The sequence below is a fragment of the Chrysemys picta genome, chromosome 4 (assembly GCF_011386835.1).
Source record: "Chrysemys picta bellii isolate R12L10 chromosome 4, ASM1138683v2, whole genome shotgun sequence".
Taxonomy (NCBI): domain Eukaryota; kingdom Metazoa; phylum Chordata; order Testudines; family Emydidae; genus Chrysemys; species Chrysemys picta.
In genome coordinates, this window is record NC_088794.1 from 114,369,844 (window position 1) to 114,396,902 (window position 27,059).

At 45.9% G+C, this 27,059-nt stretch overlaps 2 long non-coding RNA genes across 7 annotated transcripts in view; one reads left to right on the forward strand and one right to left on the reverse strand.

Annotated features, from left to right (window-relative positions):
• LOC112059059 (uncharacterized) overlaps positions 1–21,717 on the reverse strand; it is a 112,955-nt gene extending 91,238 nt beyond the window's left edge. Inside the window, exon 1 of one of the 3 annotated variants that reach the window (XR_010601124.1) lies at positions 21,580–21,717. This is a non-coding gene — a long non-coding RNA (uncharacterized LOC112059059). Of the gene's footprint in view, positions 1–11; positions 96–21,579 lie in introns of those variants that run through there. The other 2 variants (XR_010601125.1, XR_010601126.1) reach the window with 2 other exon arrangements.
• Positions 3,434–26,394, forward strand: LOC112059056 (uncharacterized). 4 transcript variants are annotated; one of them, XR_010601128.1, is made up of 5 exons: positions 3,434–3,632; positions 10,762–18,181; positions 18,863–18,917; positions 20,670–23,414; positions 25,643–26,394. It is a non-coding gene; the product is annotated as an uncharacterized LOC112059056 (long non-coding RNA). The 4 variants fall into 4 exon arrangements; XR_010601127.1 differs by lacking the exon at positions 10,762–18,181; XR_002888264.3 differs by lacking the exon at positions 10,762–18,181 and having other exon boundaries at positions 23,269–23,414.
• The last annotated feature ends 665 nt before the right edge of the window (positions 26,395–27,059 follow it).

A 27,059-nucleotide genomic window follows, 5' to 3' on the forward strand; every position in this document is an offset into this window, starting at 1 on the left:
AACACACTTACTTACAGTACTGCAGGTGGGGAACAGGCTGCTCTATTCAGCTACCTAACAGAGTGGGGGAACACACACCAGTTATCAGAAGTAAGAGAGGGGTGGAGCATAGCTCCAACCCATAATAATCTAAGTAACCCAGTTAACCCCTTGATGACCATTTTACTAGATTCCTCTCCTCTTAATTTACATCCTGGATGTAAATCTTTTAAATAGCCAGGGGCTCTTCTCTCTCTCTCTCAGAAGGTAGCACCAGCATGCAGCAGCCTGAGTCTCCCCCAGGAGCAGAGACCCCCTTTCCTCAGTCCCCTGGTCCAGCAATTCTGTCAATACCCCGTCTCAGGCATTCCTGATAAAACTGCATCCTTTCCTGGCCTCAGTCCCTCCAGATGGTCATCACCCAAGGGCAAAGGCTCTGGTGCTTACACATCACTCTGCAAGCAGACATGATCCTGATGTCATTTTATGACTTGCCCATCATTTAAACTGATTTTAAACAACCAGGGTTCAACTTGCCCTGGGATAGTATCCAGAATCCATGTTGGCTGGCGAGCATTGAAACTTTTGGTATAGAGCAGGTTCTTTGTGCCTAGCTCTCTGTCTTTAGCATGACAGTCATGGGTTTTTTAAACATTTGCTTCATCAACACTCCCCCTTCCGTGGTAGGATGGATGAAGTCCCAATTATCTTCCATCCATCAACAGCTGGGCCAGGTTCACGCTCCCTGTAGTTGGAGGAATGGTTCTGTATTTCAGAGGAAATAGAGCCAGCTTTGTTCCCAAGCTCCCATTAATCTTCTTCTCCAACCCCACTTTAAAAGTCCTTACAGCTGTCTCTGCAAGGCCACTGGATGATATGGGGATGTTTTAATATGTTCAATCCCATTCTTGATCAGAAAGTCTTTAAATCTCATGCTTGTAAAATGTGGTCCATTGTCTGTGACAAGTACTCCTGGTATGACATCGGAGCTTTTCACAAGTAGCAGTGGAGGTCACCAAGGTCATCACATGGATTTCTAACCATTTAAAATGTGCATCCACTATGATTAGAACCATTTTTCCCATGTTAGGGCCTGCAAAGTCTATACGTGGGCAGAACCATGAGTGGCCTGGCCATTCCCAGAGATGAAGGCATGCCAGCACGGAGGTCTGCTGGTGTATTTAACATTGATGACATCCCTTTACTACTTCTTTCCGGTCATTATCCATGTTTGGCCACTATACACAGCTCCGAGCCAAATATTTTATGTGTGAAATGCCAGGTTGTGCTTCAGATAACTGTCAGGACTTTATCCCATCCTTGTGGGGGGAAATAATGACTCTCGTGCCCCACAACATACATCCATTCTCTATTACTCAAGTCAGTACTCCTAGTCATAAATGGACAGAACTCTTCCCCTAACTGCAGGGCTGGCCACATCAGAGAAAGTGCCGATGCACTTAGGACAAGATAGGAACCCTGTCTAGTCCATTTCCTTAACAGGGAAGCCTTTGCTCGAGGTTTTCCACAATCTCTCCTGGAAGCTCCATGGAACCTGATAATGGCAATTGACTGTGCGCATCTTTTTTGGCATGCTTGTGCCCTGCCTTTTAGACTATCCTATAGCCATAAGTGACTACGATCAAAGCCCAATGCTGGAGCCAGGCAGCTGCAATGGCCGGCAAACCCTTGTTTTCACTGAAGAGGCCACAGAGCCACAGCACAATCACAGTACTGAATCTGGACACAGCTTTCCCTCTGCTGTACCCAGAGCACAGATTCCGTGACCTGACCAAGTTGTTCCAGCTGGAAGACCCCAGATCGAGATCATCAGCATAATTATCATAGGCCATCAAACATCAATCTGATTGTGGCAATTGTGAGTTGGTATCAAGTCTGTACCTGTAACACTGAGTGCCATTCCAAGCCCCTGGAGTTACCTAATTCTGTTGCTCAAAGCAGCACACTAAGAAGAAAGCAAAGTGACAGTGTCCCATCTCACACAAGAGCCATCACAGACTTGAGGTGAAACACACTCCTTATGTTCAGAAACCCTGGAAGTTACCAAGCACTCCTAAAGGCGTATCACACAAAGACAATGACAGATTTGGTTTTTCAGCATTTGGCTGGCAAGATTTTGCACCTGCAAAAATGGGAAAGTGTCTTCAAGATTGCAGAGCCGGTGATAGGGAAACGTCATCAAAATAATTAAAGATGCGGGGTCTGAGTCTAGTTCCCAGCAGGACAGCTGTCTACTTCACATAAACCACCAGGAGAAGTGCCAATAATTGCCCCCCATACTGGCACTCAGCAGAAAAGCCAAAGACAATGGATTCCAGAAACTGAACTCCTTACACCCCCAGGAGGATCCATTTCATTCCAGGCTTGGAGTGAGTCACATTAGCAGGGGGTGGTGTGTATGGGAAGCTGTATTCACCCTAGGAATAAACAGAGGATTCTGACAGCCTTCCGAGCTGTCAATACAGCTTCTTTCACCAGTACTGAATTCACATAAAACTAATAGTGTAAAAAAGAGGAAGAAAACACAAACACGCTTTCACAAACTCTGTGAAAAGAAAAAAAAATTACTAAGCAAAACACCAGAAACTGAGTTGCTGCATAGGTAGGGGAGAGAGAGAGAGTGTGTGGGCTTGTCAATTTTTTTAACCCTTTGCGGATCACCTTGCTGCTAATCCCCAACCTCCTCCCTTCATGTCCTTCTCAGTCTCCCCACCCCCAGTTCTCAGTTGCCTATTGCTTCTGGTCACTTTATCAAGCGGGCAGAGCGGCATGCATGTAAATTACTCCACCATTAAATTAGAGTTCCATGTATAAAGGTGCTTTAAGCCAGTGATTCCCAAACTTTTCAGGTGTTTAGCTTAACCAGCCTAACACCTTGCCTGGTCGAGCCAGTGTACACTGCCTCCCATTCAGCTACATGTGTTCCATCCCCCAGTGCTGCCTGGGAGCTCCTCATGATTGTGTGACAGGAGTTTAGAGTACCCCATGCTTCATAGGAGTTAGAGCCTTCCCAGCTGAGTGGGAGGCGGGCAGTAGCATAGCACAAAATCCAGGGGCTGCAGTGTCATTTAATGAGGGGGCATGTGAGGGGTGAGGGCCCAGTTCTGCCCCCAAGGGTGGGAGGCTCTGGAGGGGGAAATGGTGCAGAAGAAGCCTGACCGACATTCACCCCACACTATCCTATGGGTCTGGTCTGGTTCCCCACTCTGGCCTATTGGCTCTTGCCACAGTGTGCACAGGGCACACCCTGCCCTGCCCTATCCTCTTCCTGGCACCCTGGTGTGCTAGATTGCCTGCCCCAAACTGGGCACGACTGAGTCCCAGTGTAACCCATGTGCCTAATAGGGAGATATCTCTTTAAGAGACCCATGGTGGGAGATAGGAGTGAGTTGCGTCTGGGTCATTGTTGCTAGGCAGATTAAGCACTCCACAGCCAGAAGCTTCTGGAATTGGGTGTGGTAGTTTTGGGTATGCTCCAATAGGTTCTCTGTTGCTGGAGTCAGACTCCATGAGGGCAAGCAGGCAGGACGGCTGCTTTGCAGAAGGCCATGTGCCCTGTGTGAGTTGAGAGAAGCTGAGCCCAGGAACAGAAACCAGGCTGTTATCCCTAACTCTGAAGCATTTTGCAGCAGGTTAGTGATATTGTTAACCCTCTAACAGGGAAGCACGGGCAATGCTAATTATAGCAAGGGGAAATTGGGAGAGGAAAATAACAACTTCTATTTTAATTGTATGATTTGAATGTTGTTTTGATTTTAGCCAAACTGTTCTAGTTAAATTGTCTCAACGAGTCTGATTCACCAACTTTTCTTTAAATGCAGTAATGGGGAAAGAGTCATTTATATTTTGCTATTCTCAGTTTTGTATTTTCTTGTAACAGGGTTTTCTTTAAATCTATACACTTAACTGCGTGGTTTGTTGATCAGTTAGCTGACTGGCTAGCAGTGATTTCAGCAGACGAAGAGTCTGCATGGATTCCAACTGAAGATTCCTACAAGCAGGTGGAGGGAAGATGTTGTTTTAGACCAGGTTGTTTTAGACCCGAAGGCGGCACGCAAGCTGATTTTCAGTGGCATTCACGCTTCCCGGGTCCTGGCCACCGGTCCAGGGGGCTCTGCGTTTTAATTTAATTTTAAATGAAGCTTCTTAAACATTTTATAAACCTTATTTACTTTACATACAACAATAGTTTAGTTATATATTGTAGACTTATAGAAAGAGACCTTCTAAAAACGTTAAAATGTATTACTGGCACGCAAAACTTTATATTAGAGTGAATAAATGAAGACTCAGCACACCACTTCTGAAAGGTTGCCAACCCCTGTTTTAGACTCAGCAGGCTGTATAGATTTGGTGATCAAAGACTCTAACTGAGACTTAGGTGAACAAAATCTAAGCTTTTGGGAACTTTCTGTTTCTTCTCACTGTATTTCTGTGGGGACTGAACTGTTCACTTTTTTATTTTAATGTTTTTTCTTTATGTTTATACATAACTGTGAAGGTAATGTCTGTATTATAAAATAGCCATGTTATGCTTAAAATTAGATTATAAAATCTTATGATAAAGAAACAAAGTTATTTAATTACATTAATTTCTTTAGTTCCTTTTGGGACTTGAATGTGGGGAGGTTGACCCTGTGCAATCCTTGCTGAAAATCCTTAGAGACTGAACTCTGGATCTCCAGCTGCTCTGGGAGTTGAGGGTGTTTTTTAAGGCACTAGAGACAGGAAATGAAGTGAACTCTAGCCCACTCAAAAGTTACACCAGCACAGAGGATAATCTCTAAAGCAGGGAGGGGAAGCCTAGAGCACAAACGTGAATACACAGATCAGGGCCTGCAAACAAACTGCTTGACAGGACCTTATTACACAAAAAGGAAGACACTGCTCTGGGGTTTCTTCCTCCCCAAGCAAAACAAATGTCCGAAAGTGGGAGCCTTGCGTACATAGGAAACCACAATCCCCTCCAGCTTTCCAGCGTGGAGAAGCATGCTGAACTTCCCCATCCCCCTGCAGCCTTTCCTCCCTCGCTCCCTCCCACCGTAGATATATAAGGCTAAGTTGATGAGCTGTTCAGCTTAGTGTGAAATGTGTTACATTTTCCCCCCAGCTGCTTCCTGATTGCAGTATTTACTTTTAATCTCCTCTGCCTCGATGCCCGATAAAAACTTTGTCACATTAGATGGTGACAGATGGGAAAGAGAAGGGGGGGGGATCACTGCAAGGGAACGTCCTGGCTTCCCAATAATTTTTCACAACGCCAATTATGTCCTTCAGTGCTTCCCGGCATGTGCACCCATGTCAGCAGAGAAGGAAATAGAAAGGCATAAATAAAGACAAAACCAGGCGCTGCGTGGCTTTAAACTGCACAATAACATTTCTCATTTGGGTGAAATATTGTTGGATTCTCTCCCTGTGCTGGGGAGAGATGCACACACAAAGTTCAGGACTGCTTGCCCTGTGCTTGGAAAGCATCTACCCCTGCAAGTGGCTCCCCAGCATCATGAGCAGCAGAGTAGGCATGTGCCTTGCCTTCTGTAGTGGTTCCTATTTCCAGTGAGCCAAACTCTGAGATACTTAGGCAAACTCCCATGGATTAAAGGAGGCCTCAAGATTAGCCGCATCTAGACTAGCACAAGAATTTTTACAACCTTTAAAATCAACTCCTCAAGAATATACTGTGTTGTTGTGCTAGAGGATGTTGGTAGCTGCCATCAAGCAGGTCTTTGATCTATGGGCAATCACAGATGTCACTGATGCTGATGGGCATGCTAGGCCCTTTCATTCAGGCTAAATGTAAGAACAATTAAGCTTCTTTATGGATTAAGACAGAGGAAACAACTGAAACCACTATCCAAGGTGCAGGCCACATGAGAAGGCCTGAGCAAATACCACCTGAAGAAGAATAAAAGGGATTTCCCTGGGACTGATTGAAAATGCAACAGGTGGGGCATTGATTGATGAGACTGAGTCCGTCTACAGGTCAGAAGCAGAAAGGAACCAGAAAGCCAGAGAAACATGGGTAGCATGACCCTCAGAGGAAGCAAAGACAGATATCCTTGGGGCACAGAACTGGCTGGAAAATAGGCTTAGATTTTTGAATAGGGAAACTGCCTCCTGTTTGTTCCTGTTGTGTTCAGGGAAACAGGACGCTATTTTTACAAAGCATGCACACAAACAGGATTTAATCAAAGAAATAACTGACCATCAGTATCTCCTCCAGATGGAAACAACCCAGCCAGGCCCTGGGCCACGGGAGTTTTGGTATCATCAGAAGCCCTGGTTTATGACATTAGCATAGTGCAACAGAATAAGACACATCAAGTATATGTAAGAGCAAATGCTACACGGTGTGGATGGCACAGTGGGTTAGTATAGTGACTGCTCACTTCTTCACATCAGTGTTCAAATCCTGGCCCCATCGCACAAGAGATGAGAGCTTGGTGGTTTTCGTTCTAGACACAAAACCTCACAACAGTCTGACAGGATAGCACCCAACGAAGGTGCAGTAGTGAAATAGCAGGGATTGCTGTAGGTCAGGATTGAGGTGTATCAACTGAGCTTCTGGTGGGGAGGGGGTGTCAAGGTCTAAAATAGCAAGGGATGGATCACATCAAAGAATAACGCATAGTCTCCTGACACTAACCAAAGTATTAGCAGGTAGAAGATACCAGCATGCATTGTATCAGTGAAAAATTGGGCATCAGCCAAGAAGCAGAATTACTGATTCAGCCAGGCAATGTGTGAGAGCAAGGGGTCTGTGTGCACAGACAGGGCTAGAAGTACTGATGGAGGGCAGGGAAGGCAAGGGTTTGTAAGCCACATGAGTGATGAGTAGTATTCTGGGAAGAAGTCAAGAGAGCTGTGTGTACAAGCAGGCAGGCACACAGCTACTGGCAGAGGGAAAATAGGTAGGGCAAAAGTATGTGGGGCCATTTAGTTAAAACCCTTTTGCTGTAGGGTCGATCTGTAAGAAACACCCTGACACTGGAGTCAGGATTCACTTCACATATAGCTTGAGATGCAGCCTCCTTGTGATTATATAAGGCCAGATTTCAGCAGAAGTATTTATATTTATGTGCCTGTCAGTATGGACATGAGTGTGTGTACGTGCAAGTGTATGTATGGGCAGGTTTACAGACCAAATTATGTCAGTGAACCTCCACCTGGCTGCGCACAGCTAACATGGGCATGGATGGATGTTGCCACAGCAGTAAAAATATCTCTTCTCCTGTGGGCAGAGCCACCAGCCAGAGAGGAAAGATGCATCTCTTAGGAGCACTCACACTGCAAAAGAAATAAAATACATTGGAACCTCAGTGCTACAAACACCGGAGTTACGAACTGACCAGTCAACCACACACCTCATTTGGAACCGGAAGAATGCAATCAGGCAGCAGAGACAAAGGACCCCTCCTCCCCCCCCCAAAAAAACAAAAAAGTGAATACAGTAAACAACTAAAAGAATAAATGGAAAGCAGCATTTTTCTTCTGCACAGTAAAGTTTCAAAGCTGTATTAAGACAACGTTCAGTTATAAACTTTGAAAGAACAACCATTATGTTTTGTTCACAGTTATGAACAACCTCCATTCCTGAGGTGTTTGTAACTCTGAAATTCTAGTTTACACCCGGCCAGTTAAGAGTCAATAAATGCAGGTACAAAAACAGCCTAAAGCCACAAAAGACAATGACTACAAAGCAAAAAGATGACAAGGCAATGGGACTTAACAATTAGGAGGCTAGGAGAGAAGAACATAGGTCTATCCAAGACATTTTTAAGCACCTACCACCTTTTAAAGGGAAAGGACTATATTTTTGCACAGGCCTAAGCCTGATTGGAGCCCCTGGTATAATGGTTATACAAACTACTAAGCAACAGTACCATCTCTGCAAGGAGAGCAATAGTCAGGCCACGGGGAGGGCTGTTATAGAGATTTTTATCCTAAAATCATAAAGTTGGCAGTGCCCAAATGACAATTGAGGTTCTAGATGCAGAACCTAGGTGCGATAACTTGCTTATGCAGATGAGAACTGCCATTACGATCAAGCTTAGGGCTAGATAGCCAGGACAGAAATGCTGCCACACCTCATAAGAAATAACTGCTTCAGAGGGGGAAATCAAATCTGGGTCTCCCACTTCCCAGGTGAGTGCACTAATCACTGGGCTGAAAGTTATAGGAGGGGGACGGGGAGTGGGTGGCCTTAGTTCACACTGGGCGTGCTCAGAGGTTTCATTCCCCCAGTGTCCTTACCTTAATTTATTTGTATAGTCACCCTCATTCTACCAACTTGATGCCTTCATTACTCCCCTGGCATAAGCAGTTTGAAGGGGCTGGTAACATTTTACTCAGCTGGTAACTTCCAGCTATTTAATGATATTGCACACACTAATCAGTGGCCAGATACACTTTCTATGTTGACGACATATTATGATTATTTGTTAACTTTGTGCTCTGTAAAAGAAACAAGAGAGGATACTGTCCCTGCCTTGAAGAGCTAATTTACAGTCTAATAATACCATGTAATCATACCATCTAGATATGACAAGCACCACACAAATAGAGTGTAAATGCATGATCATTTCTTCTGAACCAGAGGGCAGGTCAGCGTATTGCACATGGAAATTACTGGACCTACTACTCAGTAACCTGCAGGCACCTAATGGTTGTAGATACAGAGTCCTCATCAGTAAGTCCTATTAAATTACAAAGTTTACTAAAGGGTAATTACAAGGTATTTGTGCTGCTGTCATTGAAAATATTACACGTTTCCCTAAAGGCCAGCCAACCCCTCCTGGAAAACTTAGAAAATATTATATTTAGAAACAATTGCATCAACATTTTTTGTATTTTCCATTCCTGGTTCTTTGTTATATTAGGATATATACATGACAACAGGATCTTTGTTCTGTTCCAAAGAGACTTAATATGGATAAATGGTGGCAATACACTTGGGGGGAATAATACCACACAGAGAGAGAAGCCAAGAGGGAGCTGGTTAGAGAGCAGTGATCCAGAGAAGGACTTATGGGTCAGAGCAGATACCAAATTAAACAGGCATGAGCAGTGTGATGCTATTACCAGTGCTATTTTTGGGATGTTATCTATAGGGCTATCCTTTGTGAGACAGAGGAAGTGATCATTTCTCTTTGTTCAGCCTTAGGGAGAGTGCATAGGAGTCTTGTGCTCAGTTCTGGCCCCTGCCTACAGCAGGCACATAGGAATACTGGAGAGAGTCCAAAGAAAGGCGCCAAAAATGCTCAAGAAATTAGACAGCATATCCCAAAACTGTTCAGCATGGGAGAGAGGAAGCAAAGACTCTAAAAACCTGAGGCCAGGATAGTTCTGAAAGGATCGAGAGAAGAAGTTATTCAGGAGTAATGGCCTGAACCGAAACAAAGGGATTTCAAGCAGAGAACTAATGACCGTGAGGTCACTGTAACCAGCAGCTCCCAAACCACCTACCAACTGGATCAGTTCAATAAACAAAGATCACAGTGATAGCAGCTAGGGCCTACTGCAGGGGTAGGCAAACTACGGGCCGGATCCGGCCCCTCAGGGCTATGGATTCGGCCCGCAGGATTGCCCCCTATGGTGCCGTGGGCCCCACGCCGCTCTCAGAAGCGGCCGGCCCAACATCCCTGCGGCCCCCGGGCGGGGGGGCAGAGGGCTCTATGCGTTGCCCTTGCCTCCAGGCACCACCCCCCAGCAGCTCCCATTGGCCAGGAACGGGGAACTGCAGAGAATGGGAGCTTCGGGGGAGGTACCTGGAGGCGCGGCAAGGGCAGCGCACGCAGAGCCCTCCGCCCTCCCCAGGGGCCGCAGTGCTTCCTGGAGCGGCGTGGGGCCGGGGACAGGGCAGGCATGCAGGGAGCCTGCCCTGGTCCCGGTACACACCGCTGCCACCCCGGAGCCGCTTTAGGTAAGCGGCACCGGGCTGGAGTGTGAACCCCTCCTGCACCCTGCCCCCCAACTCCCTGCCCTGAGTTCCCTGCTGCACCCTGCACCCCTGTGCACCCCAACCCCCTGCCCTGAGCCCCCTCCCGCAATCCACACCCCTCCTGCACCCCCTCTCTGAGCCCCCTCCTGCACTCTGCACCCCAACCCCCTTCCCTGAACTCCCTCATATACCCTGCACCCCTCCTCTGCCCCAATCCCTTGCCCTGAGCCCCTTCCTGCACACCGCACTCCCTCCCGCACCCCAACACCGGCCCTGCATACAATTTCCCCACCCAGATGTGGCTCTCGGCCCAAAAAGTTTGCCCATCCCTGACCTACTGTCTCCTGTTGACCTGTATGACCCTAACCCACCAGACAGCTTTTCAGAGACTGGGGTACAGAGCAGCCATTGAAAACACACAGCTGAATGGGAAGTGGGCAGCTGTGACACAGAGGCCCAGCACAAAGGTCTAACTCTGTTATTCTTGAAGTCAAAGGCCACAATCCCAGTGTCTTCAATGGGAGCAGATCTGTTAGAGAGGGAACCTAGACTACCAGCCCTGGGATGTGAGCCTGTGGCCGGGAACCACTCTCACAAGCAATGAGAATATCACCCTTTGCAGAAGTTTTGAAAGTGAGTTTCATCCGCGTGGCTTTGTTTGCAGCTAGTTGAGGAGTCAATCTGAGTATCTGCTGGGAGTCGGGTAGGGGGGCCTTGAGCTTGTCAGGGTTCATGTAGGGGAGGGGGCAGGTTTCAGAAAGATTATCTCACAGTTCGAACTCGTTAATGAAAGAAATAAATTAACCAAGCTCATTTTTCAGGGAATTCTTGTGTAAACTGGAAATTTTCCAGTCTGTGAGCCCCGCGCTGGGCTAACCCATAAATCACAGAAAGCAGGTTGTCTGTATAGCGAGAACCGCCACGTTCAGAGACGGGGGGAAAGAACCCAGCATATGTTCGTGGAGAAAAAACTACAGAAGCAAGACGGAAAAGACGAATACCTCCCTCACCCACTGCTGGAAAAAAAATAAAAGGCTTGGCCTCAGGCACTGTAACATACGCCGTCTCCAAAGAGCCCCCCAAACCAGGGGAAGGCACCTGAAACGGGTCAGCTTTTAATTGAATACGATATTAATTACCGTGTGCACCATTAACGGTTTGTGGGATTTGACTAATTAATGTAATAGTTTCTGAGTCACGCTCATTAAATATGAAAATTACGCCGGTGAAAGGTATCGGTTTCATTATCAATCTTGTATGGACAGGAGGGGGGAGGAGAAGGAATGGTTGAGGGGAGTTTCCCACCCTGACTTACTGCATTATCATCTCCTTCCTTCTAGAGCTCATTGGTAGGGGGAGGAGGAAGAGCAAGAGTGGAAAGGAAAGTAATGAAGAAGAAAGGAAGGTGGGAGGATCATTAGTGAAGGAAAAGAGAAAGAGAGGGAATGTAGTCTAGTAGTTGCAGTCAGAGACAGTCCGGACACAGGGGTTACATTCCACCCCTGTGATGGATAAGGTTTATTGGTAAGAGCTAAGACTGCCAAGTTCTAACCCTGACTCTGCCACTGATTCATTATGTGACCCTGGTCACTTCATGTCTATGCCTCAGTTTCCCCATCCCCTAAAGTATGGGTAAAGATACCAACCCACTTCACACAGGGTGTAGGCAGGCTTAATTCACCAGTTTTTGTAAAGTGCTCTGGGATCCTTGAATGAAAGATATTGGGTAGGGACAAAGTGTTAACTTGCCATTAAAAACCATTCCTGGGTGGCAATACATTGGGCTGTAGTCCCCCCACCCCCCATGGGAACCTGGGAGCATGTGCCCTTCCCACATGGGGCTGGCTGTGCTGCAGAAACAATACGTTCAGCCTTGCAAGCAGAGCTGAGGTGGGTGGTCTGTCTCCCACCACTCTGCAGCAGCCCCCTTCAGCTAGGCTAGCAGCCGCTTTGATGAGCTCCAAAGGGAGTTGTGGCCAGTTTTTCCTGGCCAGAATTGGTCACCCACATGTGGAACCTTGCTGGAGGGAGGAAATGGTGACATTCCAGACTTCCACAATAACAAAGAGGCAGCTTTCTAGGCTAGAGAATACAAAACTGAGAATACAAGCTGTCAAGGCTGCTTCCCCACTCTGAACTTTAGGGTACAAATGTAGGGGCCTGCATGAAAACTTCTAAGCTTAACTACCAGCTTAGATCTGGTCTGCTGCCACCACTCCCAAAGCTAATTCCCTTCCCTGGGTAGCCTTGAGAGACTCTTTACCAATTCCCTGGTGAATACAGATCCAAACCCCTTGGATCTTAAAACAAGGAGAAATTAACCATCCCCCCTCCTTCCTCCCACCAACTCCTGATGGATCAAGATCCAAACCCCTTGGATCTTAAAACAAGGAGAAATTAACCATCCCCCCTCCTTCCTCCCACCAACTCCTGGTGGTTCAAGATCCAACCCCCTTGGATCTAAACACAAGGAAAATCAATCAGGTTCTTTAAAATAAGGCTTTTAATTAAAGAAAAATGTAAAAATCATCTCTGTAAAATCAGGATGGAAAAATAACTTTAGAGGGTAATCAAACTTAAGGAGCTCAGAGGACCCCCCTCTAGCCTTAGGTTCCAAGTACAGCAAACAGAGATAAACACTCTAGCAAAAGGTACATTTACAAGTTGAGAAAACAAAGATAAACTAACACTCCTTGCCTGGCTGTTTACTTACAAGTTTGAAATATGAGAGACTTGTTCAGAAAGATTTGGAGAACCTGGATCGATGTCTGGTCCCTCTCAGTCCCAAGAGCGAACAGCTTCCCAAACAAAGAGCACAAACAAAAGCCTTCCCCCCACCAAGATTTGAAAGTATCTTGTCCCCTTATTGGTCCTTTGGGTCAGATGTCAGCCAGGTTACCCGAGCTTCTTAACCTTTACAGGTAAAAGGATTTTGGAGTCTCTGGCCAGGAAGGATTTTGTAGTACTGTACACAGGAGAGCTGTTACCCTTCCCTTTATAGTTATGACACAAGCATGATGGTCGGAGACAGCCAGAGGGAAGAACTCCGGAGTGAGATAAAATCCTAACATCACAGGGGGACATTTTCCAAGCACCATGGCGGGAGTTCGGGGCACCATCCTTGTTAACAACAGTGAATAAATGCATCACAGAGAGCCCTGGGGGAGTGAAGAGTGGAGATGACGCCAGCTCTATTGTTTTTGTTGCAGTCCTTTTGGCTGATTCCAGAAGTGTTTGGCATGTGCTTCTGGAGGTGACTTCATGCCAAAGCTGCAGGCCCAGGTATCCACCCCTTTTTCCTGGCTACTAGGTACCTACAAAGGGGAGAAACGAGAGACAGTGGGAAGGGGGGAGAAGACGAAGGAAGCCAACGAAGAAGAGGAAGAACAAAAGACAGGGTTTTCCTTTAAAAGAAAAAAGGAGAGAGAGAAAAGATACATAGTAAATGGAAAACCTGGAAAGAAAGATTCCTAAGAAGTTAAAATAAGGAAACCTCAAAAGGGAGTGGATAGGAAATGTAGAAAGTGGGAGAATCGAGAGACCCAAGATCATTTTTTTAATAGCTGTCAGCTGCTTCATACAGCTGGGGCCAATTTAAGTAGCTACCTGTCTAGGCAGCAGCAACTCATCAGAAAACTGAGGCTGGATCCAATGAGAGTTGGTGGAGGACCCACAATTAGTTATAGTCTTAGGCTTGGAAAATGAGACATTATATAGCGTGGGTAGCCAAAGCATGGTCCACAAACCAAACACAGCCCACGAGCTTCTGCAATGCAGCCCAGTGGTTCCCTCATCTCTAATATAGATGTGAGACCTACAGATCTGAACATGCAACACTCCATGTTGAATGAGCAGCCAGGCCAAGTCCTGTTATCTCCAGGGGCCACCCACACCTTGGTGCGAAAGAGAGGTGGCTACAACCTGTTGCATTTTATGAAGCTTCCATGGCTATTAGGCTCTTAGCAAGATGCCAGGGATCTGCCTTTGGGTGGCCAAAGTTTGGGCTCCCCTGGTATAATGTATAGCAAAGTCTTGGTTAAAGGACAAGTCAGTTCCCCTTGTCAACATCTGGAGCAAAAGCAGGGTAAACTCATTCACACTTTCATGGCCACATTTGTCAAAAGGACAATTAACGGTTCTTTATTTATAGATTTAGGACAACTTCCCTCTATGAATTTCCACCCTGAACCAGAGATCTCCTGTTCTGAACTAACTCACTACACAGAGGGATCTTTTGGAACAAACAGGCTTCAGACCAGACTGGTAATTCACTACGCTCCCTCCTGATCCTGTTTGAAAGATGGATTTTGAATTTACTAGCCAAGTTCACCAAAACATCACCAGACTTTAGTTTTGGATGTTAAACATTCAGGTGCCCATCAGAGCTACAGCCTTGAATCCTAATCAGCTCATACTTTGGGGATTGCCATGTAAACACACACACACACACAAAAACCAATATTTAAACTTTGACCTTTATGGCACTAAAAGGCATCTAGGTCATCAGTTAAGTGTATTTTAACCAAGAAAACGGTGAGCAAGTATGCTACCGGCACCAACATTGTTAGCGGCAGCCTTTTAAAGGGTGCACTGCCAATCGCTAGTATTAAATAGTACCTGAATCAGAAGTTAGGAGGTATATGGAAGGAAGACAAGTGTCTTTTCAGTTAAGACTGGAAATGAGATGGAGGATTCACCAGGGATAGCATAGAAAATGGCAATTCATGGTTTCCCGCCACTGCTTTGCCGGAGTAATAGGGCAGGGCTGAAGAAGGACCCCCTCCACAGGTAAGAGAGGAGTTTGATTTTTATGGCTCATTCAAACTCTTGTGACTGGCCTCCTTAACAGTTTCACTGGGGAAGCCAAGGATTGAATTTAGATATTTACCCACTAGGAACTGGACCAAGATTTCCTCAACCTGTTATCAGACGGTAACAACTTTTGATCATAATCAAACTGGAGCCAGATTCAGAATGATGCCCTAGAGACAAGTGGGAGCCTGTCTTCCTCCCCTTACATGTAAGAGCGCAAACTGGGATGTTAACTGTGGGCCCAGAGAACAAAGAGTTAAGCTGCTGAGGCACAAGATATCAGAGCACTGAGCCACAATACCAGCTCATACTTACGCTCAGAGTTTTCTCTGCTTGCATCCTCTGTACACTGCACTAGTTTGGTCTTTTTCAACCCCTCCTTGTGGTGGTCACAGAATTCCTCCCCAATCATCCTCACATCCAAGCAGATCTGTGGAGGGATAGTGGAACAGGCTGTTCCCCCCTGAGTCCTGACCCAATCCCTGAACATCCAAAATAGAGAATTCTGCCCCCAGACATCCCACACCAGGTTTTTACACTACGGCCAAGCACATGGTAGGGACAGAACTTTGGGAGTTCACTTGTCGCTGTGTGAATAGCCAAGTAGTAGAGATCGGATCAACAAAGCTCATAGTTATACATCTCTCTACAGTTCTCAATGCTATGCCAGTAACAATACAGGATGCTGAAGGGATTGAGTGCTGCAGCCCAATGTAACATGCTGTCACCAGCTTTATAACTAAGTTCTCTTCAGTTTAGAAATTTCTTATAGCACAGATATATCCTGTGAATAAAAGCATAATATTCCCAATAAACACAGCAACTTAAACTTTCAACTTCAATGACTGGAAAAGGGTTAAAAGTAAAAACAAACCATCAGCTTCATACTCAGCGGGTACAGTGAAGCTGTAGAGAGTAACAGAGGGTCCTGTGGCACCTTTAAGACTAACAGAAGTATTGGGAGCATAAGCTTCCGTGGGTAAGAACCTCACTTCTTCAGATGCAAGTAATGGAAATCTCCAGAGGCAGGTATAAATCAGTATGGCGATAACGAAGTGAGTGTAGCACAACAATGAAAGCTACTTAATAGTTAGCGAGAAAGAGCTGCCGAAAGCTGTAGAAAACAAAGTACGTTAATACTTAATGCTAGAAGCTGTGGTCATATACCAGTGCTCTAGGGCAGAACTAGAGAGCAAGACTAGGTCAGTGTAGCATAGGTAAGAAAAATATAAAAATAAAAACATTTACTAGATAAGTTCATGAGAACTGATAGGGGTTTGTAAGACTCAACACTGGGTGGAGTTTTGCCTCTGAACACTTCAATGAGGATGGTTTGAAAAACTGAACAATAAGAAATGACAAAAACATAGAAGTCAGTGAGTAGGTGTTCTGTGTTTCTCTCTGTGATCAAGACTACTCATATTTATTAATAACAACTCAGCGCTTATAGTGCATCTCATAAAAAAAATCTTAAAGTGCTTTAGTAAGGACAGTAAGTAACAGTATCTTCATTTTACAGGTGGGGAAACTGAGGCACAAATACATTAAATTATTTGCCAAAGTCACACAAAAGTCAGTGGCAGCACCAGGAATACAACCCCTATCTCCTGACACCCACTCCATTGCTTTTACTACTTCGGTATTTGTTTTCTGTCACATTTTCCCCACAGACACTGCACTTGTTTAACAACCACAGCACACGTTCTATTAGGAACGTTAGGTACAGCTCCCGACTGCTTAAGAAAAATCAGTCCTTACCAAAGCCCATTGTCAGCATGTCTTGTGTCCAGGCCAAAGGAAGTACAGCAGCCGATATTATTTGTTATTTCTGTAATGCCACACATGTGGATGGTGCCTTGCAAATAGATACAAGACAAAGACAATCTCACACAGAGCTTCCATTTAAGTCAGCTCCGCACGTCAAGGGTTTAAGGTAGTGTTTCACAAACTTGGGACACCGCTTGTATAGGGAAAGCCCCTGGCGGGCTGGGCTGGTTTGTTTACCAGCAGGCCGAGGGACGTACTGGCCGCCGCTTCCAGCAGCTCCCATTGGCCTGGAGCAGCAAACCGCAGCCAGTGGGAGCTGCGATCAGCCGAACTTGCGGACGGGGCAGGTAAGCAAACCGTCCCGTCCCGTCAGGGGCTTTCCCTACACAAGCGGCATCCCAAGTTTGGGAAACACTGGTTTAAGGGATCAGCCTTTCAGAGAGCATGTTCCTCTCCCCTTGTGGTCTATCATGGCTCTGCAGGGATATTGCACTCAGTGTCCCTTGGGTCTTTTCAGAAAATTACCCAGACCAGATTAGCTTAAGCCCTCTTTGCAGGGACTGGTTTATTCACTCATTCACTTATTTAACTGCTCCAGTTTATGACCACTCTAGGTCCATGCAAGAATCATGATCAGTTTCCTCCCCTGTTCAGGAGGTTGCAGCCCTCCTCCTGGAGCTGGGCTGTACCTCATACAATCCCACTGTCCCTCTCCTTAAGACAGGAGCTGCTTTGCTCTCTTCCTTGGAGTTGGATTTGTACATTAGGAAAGCTGTAGAGCCTCAGTCAGCTCCTCGAGCTGGCCCTTTTCCCAATCAGTCCCTCCAGCCTGAGGCTGGGAGGGTTCAGCAGACAAACCCCTGCTGCAGTCTTTTCCCACTAACTCAGGGCCCTGCAGGAGCCTTCTTGCTCCCTGCAGTACCTACAGGCATCTGCCCTGGTGTGAGATGATGGAGGCCAACTCTTCCAGCGTATCCCGTATTGGCTGGGTGAGAAGGGAGCCCTGCCCCACGTGCTGCAAGGCTCCTGGACCCAGCCCCTTACAGATTCAGTAACAGGATGCCTTCTAAATACTACTTCTTGCCAGGACCCCTTCCCTATTTTCTCAGACCGTGGGTATCAGACCACTCCCAATCTCTTAAAAGGCCATGCCATGTGGCAGGGAGTTCTGACCAGCAGGCAGTACCCTGTCACACAGGCATCCATAGCTAACAAAAGCAGTGGGTATGGGGGGAAATGGCCAGGACAAAGGCATTCAATTCTAGGATACTGAGATTTGGTGCTCATCCTGTTTGTTTTTTAAATAGTATGCTATAAAATTATATAGTGCTTCCTCACCACACATATGGGCTGCTTCTTTCGTATGGCTGGTGTAGAGCACAGCTACCAATTTCACCTGAAGTTGATCCAGCCAAGTGGCTACATCAGGAGTAGCAGAATTTACTATAGTGATGCCTCCTTCATATTTATAGATTGGGTAGTAGGTGGTAATATGTTTGATAGTTTATTGTGGGGAGCCACACTGGTACGCTGGGGAGTCCTTGATTTTCCATTTGTGCATTAGATGTCTGTATCTACCATAGTTCGGATTTGCTTCAGAGTTGACCAAGATGACCAAGGAAGGGTGAACTCAGGAACCTTCTGCATGGGCTCCAGAACAAGGTGCCTATTTTTTAGCCCAATCTGCTTTCCAAACCTCCTTCTGATCATAGCCCGATTGCATGAGGCTAAGCAAATGTTCCCAGAAAGGCTTGCAGGACTTAAGGCAGTGGGTCTCAAACTTTTTTACTGGTGACCCCTTTCACATCGCAAGCCTCTGAATGTGACCCCTCCCCCCAATAAATTAAACACACTGTTTAATATATTTAACACCATAATAAATGCTGGAGGCAAGCAGGGTTTGGGGTGGAGGTTGACAGCTCGCGACCCCCCAAATAATGACCTCGCGACCCCGAGAAACCCAGTTTGAGAAACCTTGACTTAAGGTGTTGGGGGGGCCATTGTTGAGGTCTTGGTGGATAGGAAGACACCTGTTTTCCTGGATTCGCTGAGCGTCGCTGAGTGTCGCAGCAGTTCAGTATATCACTCGGGGAGCGATGTTAGACAGAACAGATAGCCATGGTGTTGGAGTCGACTGAAGGGTTCTGGTGATACACCACATCTCTGTATTCAGTTGGTTGTCAACAAGTCGTGTGTGGCAGCATCTGCTTCATACCAGAGCACAATATTCAGCCACCAAATATACAAGTGCCATTGCAGATGTTCGCAACACTGAAGCCAATGCACTCCAGGTTGTACCTGCTAGTTTCTGAATTATGTTGGCTCTCGTTTTTATCTTTGCAGCTACCTTCTCAAGGTGATTATGGAAGGTGAGGGTCCAGTCAAGTTTCACACCGAGGTATGTAGGGCTGTAATCATGTTGCATATTTTTATCATAGAAAGCTACTTTCAGTGTGTTTTTGGCACTCCTATTATCAAGATGAAATCTGCTTAATATTGTTTTTCCAGGCTTTGGTTTGAGTCTCCATTTCTGGAAGTATTGGCGATATGGGCGATAACCACATAATAAACTGCAGGGCCATTGTAAGCTCCTTGGGGCATGCATTATGTCTTCCAGTGTGTTTGTACAACACAATGGTGCCCTCAATGATCCTGCCCAAGTACTACCACATTACCTATAAAAATAATGTGATGAATGGCATTGTCATGCACCTTTGGAGGCACTCTGCGCACTAATCCATTGCTACCGGGACTACGTTCAACATTCCAAGCCTCTGCACAGCGTCAAAAAATTGCCATGTCCTTTCTTGAATATTATGGACATGTACAGGTAGAACAGGTTTTCATATCTGCACATGAAAAAGATCAATTGGAAGAGGTCATTCCAGCCCACCCCTTGTCCAATGCTGGATTGTTCCCTACCATACGTTTTCTAGTGCTTTTCCAGATGAGTTTTAAAATGTCCCAAGCAATGCGGCTCACACCATTACCCTTGGGAGACTATTCCCCAGCTAATAGTGAGACCTATTACTAAGGCTCTTCTGATTTTCAACATAAAATTTTTCCATTACTCTTAATTATAACTCCAGGGACCACCCAAAATAGTTTCCTTTGTTCCTTCATCTTTACACTTGCAGACCTTTATGCCATCTCCTAAACATATTTAGCTCTTTAAATCTCTCCTCATAAGTCCATGTCTCCACCTCCCTGATCAGTTCAGTTGACTCTCTTCATTTTGACATATGCACCTTTCTGATCTGCAAGAGGACATCCTGCTATTGCCAACCAAAGACAGAGACTGATGCTACATGGGGTCCAGCTGCAGAGCGAGAGGAATTTCTAAACATCTAGCTAAACTTACCATGGATGGTACCAGACAAGAAAATAGTCACAGATGTCCCTATTTTCCTGTTTATCTCAAAAAGACCCTGAGATTTCCCCCACTGCCCACAACGTGCAGATGACACTGATCCAGAATAAAAGTGTTGCTGCTTTTCCAGTGCTGTGCAGCAGGATTAGACTCGTGTGCTCTCACAGGCATCAGGGAGCTGTAAACCAGTAATTTTATAGTCAAGGCAAAGTTTTGTAGATGAAGGTTGGCACAAACTGACACAGCCTTTTCAGAAAGAGGCCCGGGGGTATTAACATCTCTGCATCAAGACAGAAATGTGCTCTGTGTGCGTTTGGGGGCACAGAATTGTGTCCTGTTCCTTTATTCTTTATTTACAAACTCTTTGGGGATTCATTCCACAAATGGATCTCACAGAGCTATGTAGACTAGGGATCTTTTTCTTAAAATGAACAGACGAGCCACACCCACAAACTGTAATACAGTTTGCAAATTCTGAAGGACGCAGCGTCTGACAGAAAAACCCTTCCTGCCTTATTTATCAATGATCTCTATTTAATAGAGTCTGAACGGTTTATACTAACATCTCTGTGGTATCTGAACACCTACCTTTATCTCTGCTCTTCATACTTACCCTTACCTGAACTGTTGTGCTGTGCTTTGTCTTGTCTATATTAGATTGTAGACAACACAGGGCAGGGATTATGTAGTTTCTGTGTTTTGCAGAGCACTGTGTACTTTGTGTGATGCTTATTAAATAGTTAAATAATGCTTATTAAATAATTATTCTCTGTAATACAGCTGCTGCTATAACTGCTGAAGCTCAACAGGCTGGTGGAGCCAGTGCCACAACACAGAAGTATTCTCAAGTGAGGGATGTAATACATACCTTCAAGGATACAATGAATCATATACCGACAGGGTGGGGGTGATTTGCTGTGAACAGAAGAGTATTGCACCCCAGTCACCACACCTCAGAGCTGAGGAAATAGCTAGTAGCTTATGGCTTTGAAGTTCTACTCCACTTTTTCAGTTTATGGGGCAAGAGTTTTTCCACTAACAGCTTAAAAAATGCACTGTCTATATTATTAGTTTTACATAATTCAGGGTAGGGAGACTAGATGGCACAAGAGGGAAGGATTATTTCAAGCAACATAAAAATGTAACAATCCTCCGGCCAAGCAGGGATTGGAGCGTTTAATCACTATGGAACTGGATTTTCCACCTTCTACAAAAAGGATTGGTGGATTTATAGGGTACTAATGACATAGTCACTGACAGCCAATAGAAAAGCTTTGTCCATGTCCCCTATTCCAGATCTACTTGATCATATCAGCTGAAAAGAGTACTGTCTGATTTCTGTCACACAAAGCTCCAGTCCTCTCTCATTACAGTCCCAGCCTGTTGGCTGCAGCATAGAAATGCATGGAAGTACCCTCCTGGGTTGCCATTACTGCAGAACCCAAGCATGGTAGGAAAACACTGCAGAGAACAATCCCCTGTACAGGGTGACCAGATTTTCATGGTAAAAGACAGGACTCCTGCTCCTCAAAAAAGGGCATGGAAGTGTTCAGGGAGCTGGAAAGGAGAGAGAAAATGGAGTCCACAATTCAGCCAAATAGCCACCACCTTTTACTCCCCAGGCCTCCTTTCAATATAAAACCTGAGCCACATGATTGCGAGAGGCCAGGTGGGAATAGACAGTACTCACCCATGCTAGGTTCCCTTTGCTGTATTTCCTACTTGCATCTGCTGGCTCAGGGTTTTTGGAATATCCTTCTTGTCTAAGCTCTGGCTTATTTCCTGCCTTTAGCCTCGTCCTTCCAGGCTTTCTAATATTCTAGAGGTCTGTCGCATCTTAGGCGCATTTAACATGTGCGATATCAGCTTTACGCGGTCGGCAAAAACAAAAACAAAAAAAAAGAGAAAAATAACAATTTAAATACTGTTTCTGTAGTGCGGGTGATTCCGCCCGCCATTACACTCGATGTAATTTTGACTATACGCGATTTTTGCTTTAGGCGCTGACTGCGGAACGTAACCCCAGCGTAAGATGAGACAGACCTGTACTCTCTCCTTCCCTTTTCCCCTCTTTGTTCTTTTGTTCTGTTGCTGTTTACTGAGCACCCCCCCATGGCCAGAAGTGCCTCTGCAGCACCCTCTGTTCACCCTCTTTGGGGACCCTTAGAAGCTTCCCACAGACTCTCCGAGACTACCACCACCAACAGCCTGGGGCTGGGTTAACCATCAAAATCAGTTCAAAATAGTCCTCAGTGTCCCAAATGTAAAGTCCATTTCAGCAACACAGAACTTCATACTCATCTCTGGCTCTTCTGCTGCACACGGAGCTCTTATTCTGCCTCAGACGGATCTTCGTGGAGCTGCCAGTCCTGTTGTTCCTAGCTGGGGCACTGGCTGCATTCTCCCTGTCAGTGCGGTCCCTGTTCTGAGGGAGAAGACAACATATATACTGTACTGCCCTCCGTCAGAGCTTCCCCCCATTAGTTGGGAGAGAGGGGAGCCCTGCCCTAACCAACAGGGCTCCTGGTCCAAGGCCCTTAAAGGGACAGTGTCTTGGTTTTCCCCATCCAACTACTAATCCCCCAAGACCACTTCTTCTCTTCCTGCTACCAGGCCATTTCCAGGGCCTCTATTTATTCCAACGTTCCTGCAAGGGAGTCTCTGGCCCCCTCTAGTGTTAAAGGGCCAGTATACCCCATTACATGATTACTTTTCTGCTCATTCTTTCTCTCTTTTCTTCTTTAGTTGGCTCCCTCTTTCCTCTTCCGTACCTAGCTCTCATGGTTCTCAACCTGCTCTCTCACATCCTCCTCATCTTTCTCCCACCAGACTCCCTTTTGGCCCCATTCCTCACACTCCAATATAATCCACTGTAGGGCAGCTGAGAGTGAATGAGTCTCTGACTCAGTGCAGAGATGGGCTGGCATGAGGATATGGGTATAGGGGCACACAGTGCATCATTTCCTACAGAGCCTGCTCCTGCGATTGGTGTAGTGGGACCTCAGCGAGAACCAGCACTTCTACCACATTCCCTATAGCGCCTCCTGCTCGAAAAGACTAGGACTGCAGTAGCTGGGAGCTCCCCCACAGTCAGCACTCTTACCCTGTTCCCTACAGTGCCTCCTGCTGGAGCAAGCTGAGCTGCCCTCAGCTGGAGCTCTGAGTCGTTATCTACCTGGACACCTCCTGAGAGAGACGAGTGTTAAGAAAGCAGGCCGCACTCCCTAACAGGATAGGAAGTGATTTATGCCCATTCCCGGAATGTCCCCATAGGTATTTCAACCCAGAGGACTATAAACATCTCCATTTATAATACTGAGAGAGGTTCTTTGGGACTGACATTCTTGTGCCAGTCTGTAAGCATTATATGACATTCCAGCAGGGTATCAAGCAAGCAGGGGGGCAGAAGACAAAACAGAAGTTAATTTCAACTGGATTTTTGGGACCTCTATAATATGCAAGATCATGTGGAGAAGAAGAGACTGGAATGAGAGAGATCATCCAAGCTTTCAGGAGCCACTGGAGGTATTGATATTCTGAGATGCAATCAGAGCTGTTTCTTGACATTGGACCACAGTTCCCTACCCAGGCTGCTCCCCCATCTAAAGGAATCTAAATGTTTCTACTTGTGGAATCCCCTCCCAGTTCTTTTAGTCCAGGGGGTAATGATGCCATAGAGGTGGAACCCTTCCACCAACCCCAACAGGGATCTACTGAGTTTCCATCCCCTCCCTGAATGGAGGAGACAATATGCCTCTTGTTATTTCTGTAATACTATAGGGGAGCCCAGGAAGTAGTGGCAAAGGTGGGATTTCGTTACTGAAAGCCCATTTCAAAACAAGAGCTAAAATTTCATGACAGGAGTGCCACCCTCCAATGGAAATAAAGCTACTGGGAATGATGCACCTCCCCCCAAAATGGCAGCCCCCCAAAGCTAGGACAAGTTCCACAGCACTCTTTCTGATGAGCCACAAAATAACCGTCCTGCCATCATGCAGTTCTCAGAGACATGTGGATCATTACTATGTATGAGCCCCCATGTCCCCAGCCATGACTTCAAACCCCATCTGGCTTGGTGCATGGATTCCATGGAGAATCTTTGCTGAAAAAAGTTTGTAGCCAGACCAGTCCTGGCTGAGCTTTGGCATCCCCACCAAATCTCTCTGCTCTCCATTTGTCAATTTTAAGTGATCATTTCTATTCAATCTGATACATATTATAAGAATATAAACAAATGCCTCTTGCTGTATCAGGGCTGGGATCACTTTCCTTTATAGCCATCATTTATTACCCGCCGACAGTTGGCCGTTCCATGGAATTCCAAAGAGGCTATCACCTGGACGATCACCAGGAAACACACTTGCATTTACATTCTGTCCAAACAGATAGGTAGGAGGCCTGTGATTTATATCAAAACTTCAGTGCGCTCCAAAATTTCTTCTTCCTTTATTCCCCCCACTCTATTCACATCTTCAGAGTGAATTTGAATCCCATCAACATGGCTCATCAGGACAATCACAAGACACTGGACTAGAGGGAGAAATTCTCTCTATTTTCTTCCTAGTTTTTATTCTTTCATTTCCCTCTCTCCCCGCCACCACACACACATACTCTCTCCCTTTCCCTCTCTCCCTCCCCCCGCCCCACACATACCCCTCCCTAGAAAGGCCCACAGGTATTGACCAAAGAAGTCTGCTGGGGTATCATCCAAGATGTGCTCTTCGCCTGAGTACTGAGTGTGATGCCTTTCTAATACTTCTAGACCTCAGCTTCATTAATCAGTTTGAAAGAATGTGTCTGTATCATCTATTACTAGGTAATGATCCTATAGTGTCTTTAATTGCAACAAATCACAAAAATCTGTTTAGAAAAATCACTTTAACAATGAAATGCAGCCACCTCTGGGGTGGAATTTGGCAGCTGTTTAACAGTTCACATAACAGTTTAGGGCAGAAAGTGAATAACAGTATTGTATCTAACTAAAAATGCAAAGATAGTTTACAGAGGAGAATATAATTAGCATGGTTAGAATCTGACAGACAAAAGGATTAATGTTAACTCTTACATAAACATCTCATAAGATTTGTAATGGCCACACGTAGATGGGGGCCTTGATTTTGTATCGCCTCTAAAAAACGAGAAGCACAGCACTGTCAAGCACCATGACAGGACATTTGGTCAGTATGGAGTCAACAGAAAAACAAACACCAGTTCCATTGCAACAGAACCCTGGGTCTTCTTGAGGGGGCTTCCATCTAAGTATAAGCTAGCTCTGACCTTGGTTAACTTGGGACATCTAACAGGACTGGAGCCTTACATACAATGACTGCAAGAGAGAAAAGAGAGCAGTGGAACATAAGGATGCTGTTGGATCCTGTCCCCAGACTAGAACTCCCTTTCCAATGGGCATGGCTCAGAGATTTTTTTTGTCATGAAGTAGCATTATCAAACTGTTGTCCAGCACTTCTCCTCTCTCATATCTTTATAGGAAATGTGGTCTAGTGGTTAGCATACAGGATTAGCAATCAGAACTCCTGAGGTTCTAGCTCAGGTTCTGCCCCTGACTTTATCTGCAATCTTAGGCCAGTCACTTAATCTTTGTGCCCTGATTTCCACATCTGTAAACTGGGTATAACACCTGCCTATCTCCAGGGTCTGATGTGAAGTTACATTATTAATGTTGGTAAAGTGCAGTATGAACCTCCGATTAAGGCCACCATAAACATGCTAATTATCACTATGCTTCTTACCAGATTGCCATGACGCATCCTGTCATGAAGGACATCCATATAAGAGATATGATAAAACTGGAAAATGACTCCTCTTCCCATCAGGGGCTCGTTCACCTGCACATCTATCTATGTGATATATGCCATCATGTGCCAGCAATGCCCCTCTGCCATGTACATTGGCCAAACCGGACAGTCTCTACGCAAAAGAATTAATGGACACAAATCTGACATCAGGAATCAAAATACTCAAAAACCAGTGGGAGAACACTTTAACCTGTCTGGTCATTCAGTGACAGACCTGCGGGTGGCTATATTACAACAGAAAAACTTCAAAAACAGACTCCAACGAGAGACTGCTGAGCTAGAATTGATATGCAAACTAGACACAATCAACTCCGGTTTGAATAAGGACTGGGAATGGCTGAGCCATTACAAACATTGAATCTATCTCCCCTTGTAAGTATTCTCACACTTCTTATCAAACTGTCTGTACTGGGCTAGCTTGATTATCACTTCAAAAGTTTTTTTTCTCTTAATTAATTGGCCTCTCAGAGTTGGTAAGACAACTCCCACCTGTTTATGCTCTCTGTATGTGTGTATATATATCTCCTCAATATATGTTCCATTCTATATGCATCCGAAGAAGTGGGCTGTAGTCCACGAAAGCTTATGCTCTAATAAATTTGTTAGTCTCTAAGGTGCCACAAGTACTCCTGTTCTTCTTTTGGCGGATACAGACTAACACGGCTGCTACTCTGAAACCTCTTCCCTTTACAGCTCCAGCTAGTAACTTGGGTGGTACCATTTTGGCTCACAGTACATTTTCAGTACAGGTGACCAGTGTTGGAATTTCATCTCTTGGTGGGTTGGCAATTCCCCTGCCCTTTGATTTTGGGATGATCCTATGAAACAAGCTTCCAGGGCAATATGCAGCGTAACCAGCTGCTGTCCTGTGGACACCCCACTCCACATGGGAGCAGATTTACAACTGTGGGGAGGCTCAGAAAGGCAACTCTTTGCCCTTTCTATTTAAATGACCTTGTTTGAGTAGAGGGGGAGGAAAATCTTCAGCTTGCCTGCAACCTCCTGTGCTCCAGGACAAGTGCTGGGCTGTCTACATAGGTGGCAACACTTAGACTTTTTTCCAAAGGGGGCTGCCAAGTTCCATCCACCACAGGGGAGGGCAAACTACGGCCCACGGGCCGGATCCAGCCTGTCAGGGCTTTCAATCCGGCCCGAAGGATTGCTCCCTGCCTGCCCTGGCCCCACACTGCTCCTGGAAGCAGCCAGCACTGCGGCCCCTAGGGGAGGGCGGGCAGAGGGCTCCGTGCGCTGCCCTCGCCTGCAGGCATCACCCCCTGCAGCTCTCATTGGCCGAGAACGGGGAAATGCTGCCAACGGGAGCTTCGGGGGTGGTACATGCAGGCGAAGGCAGTGT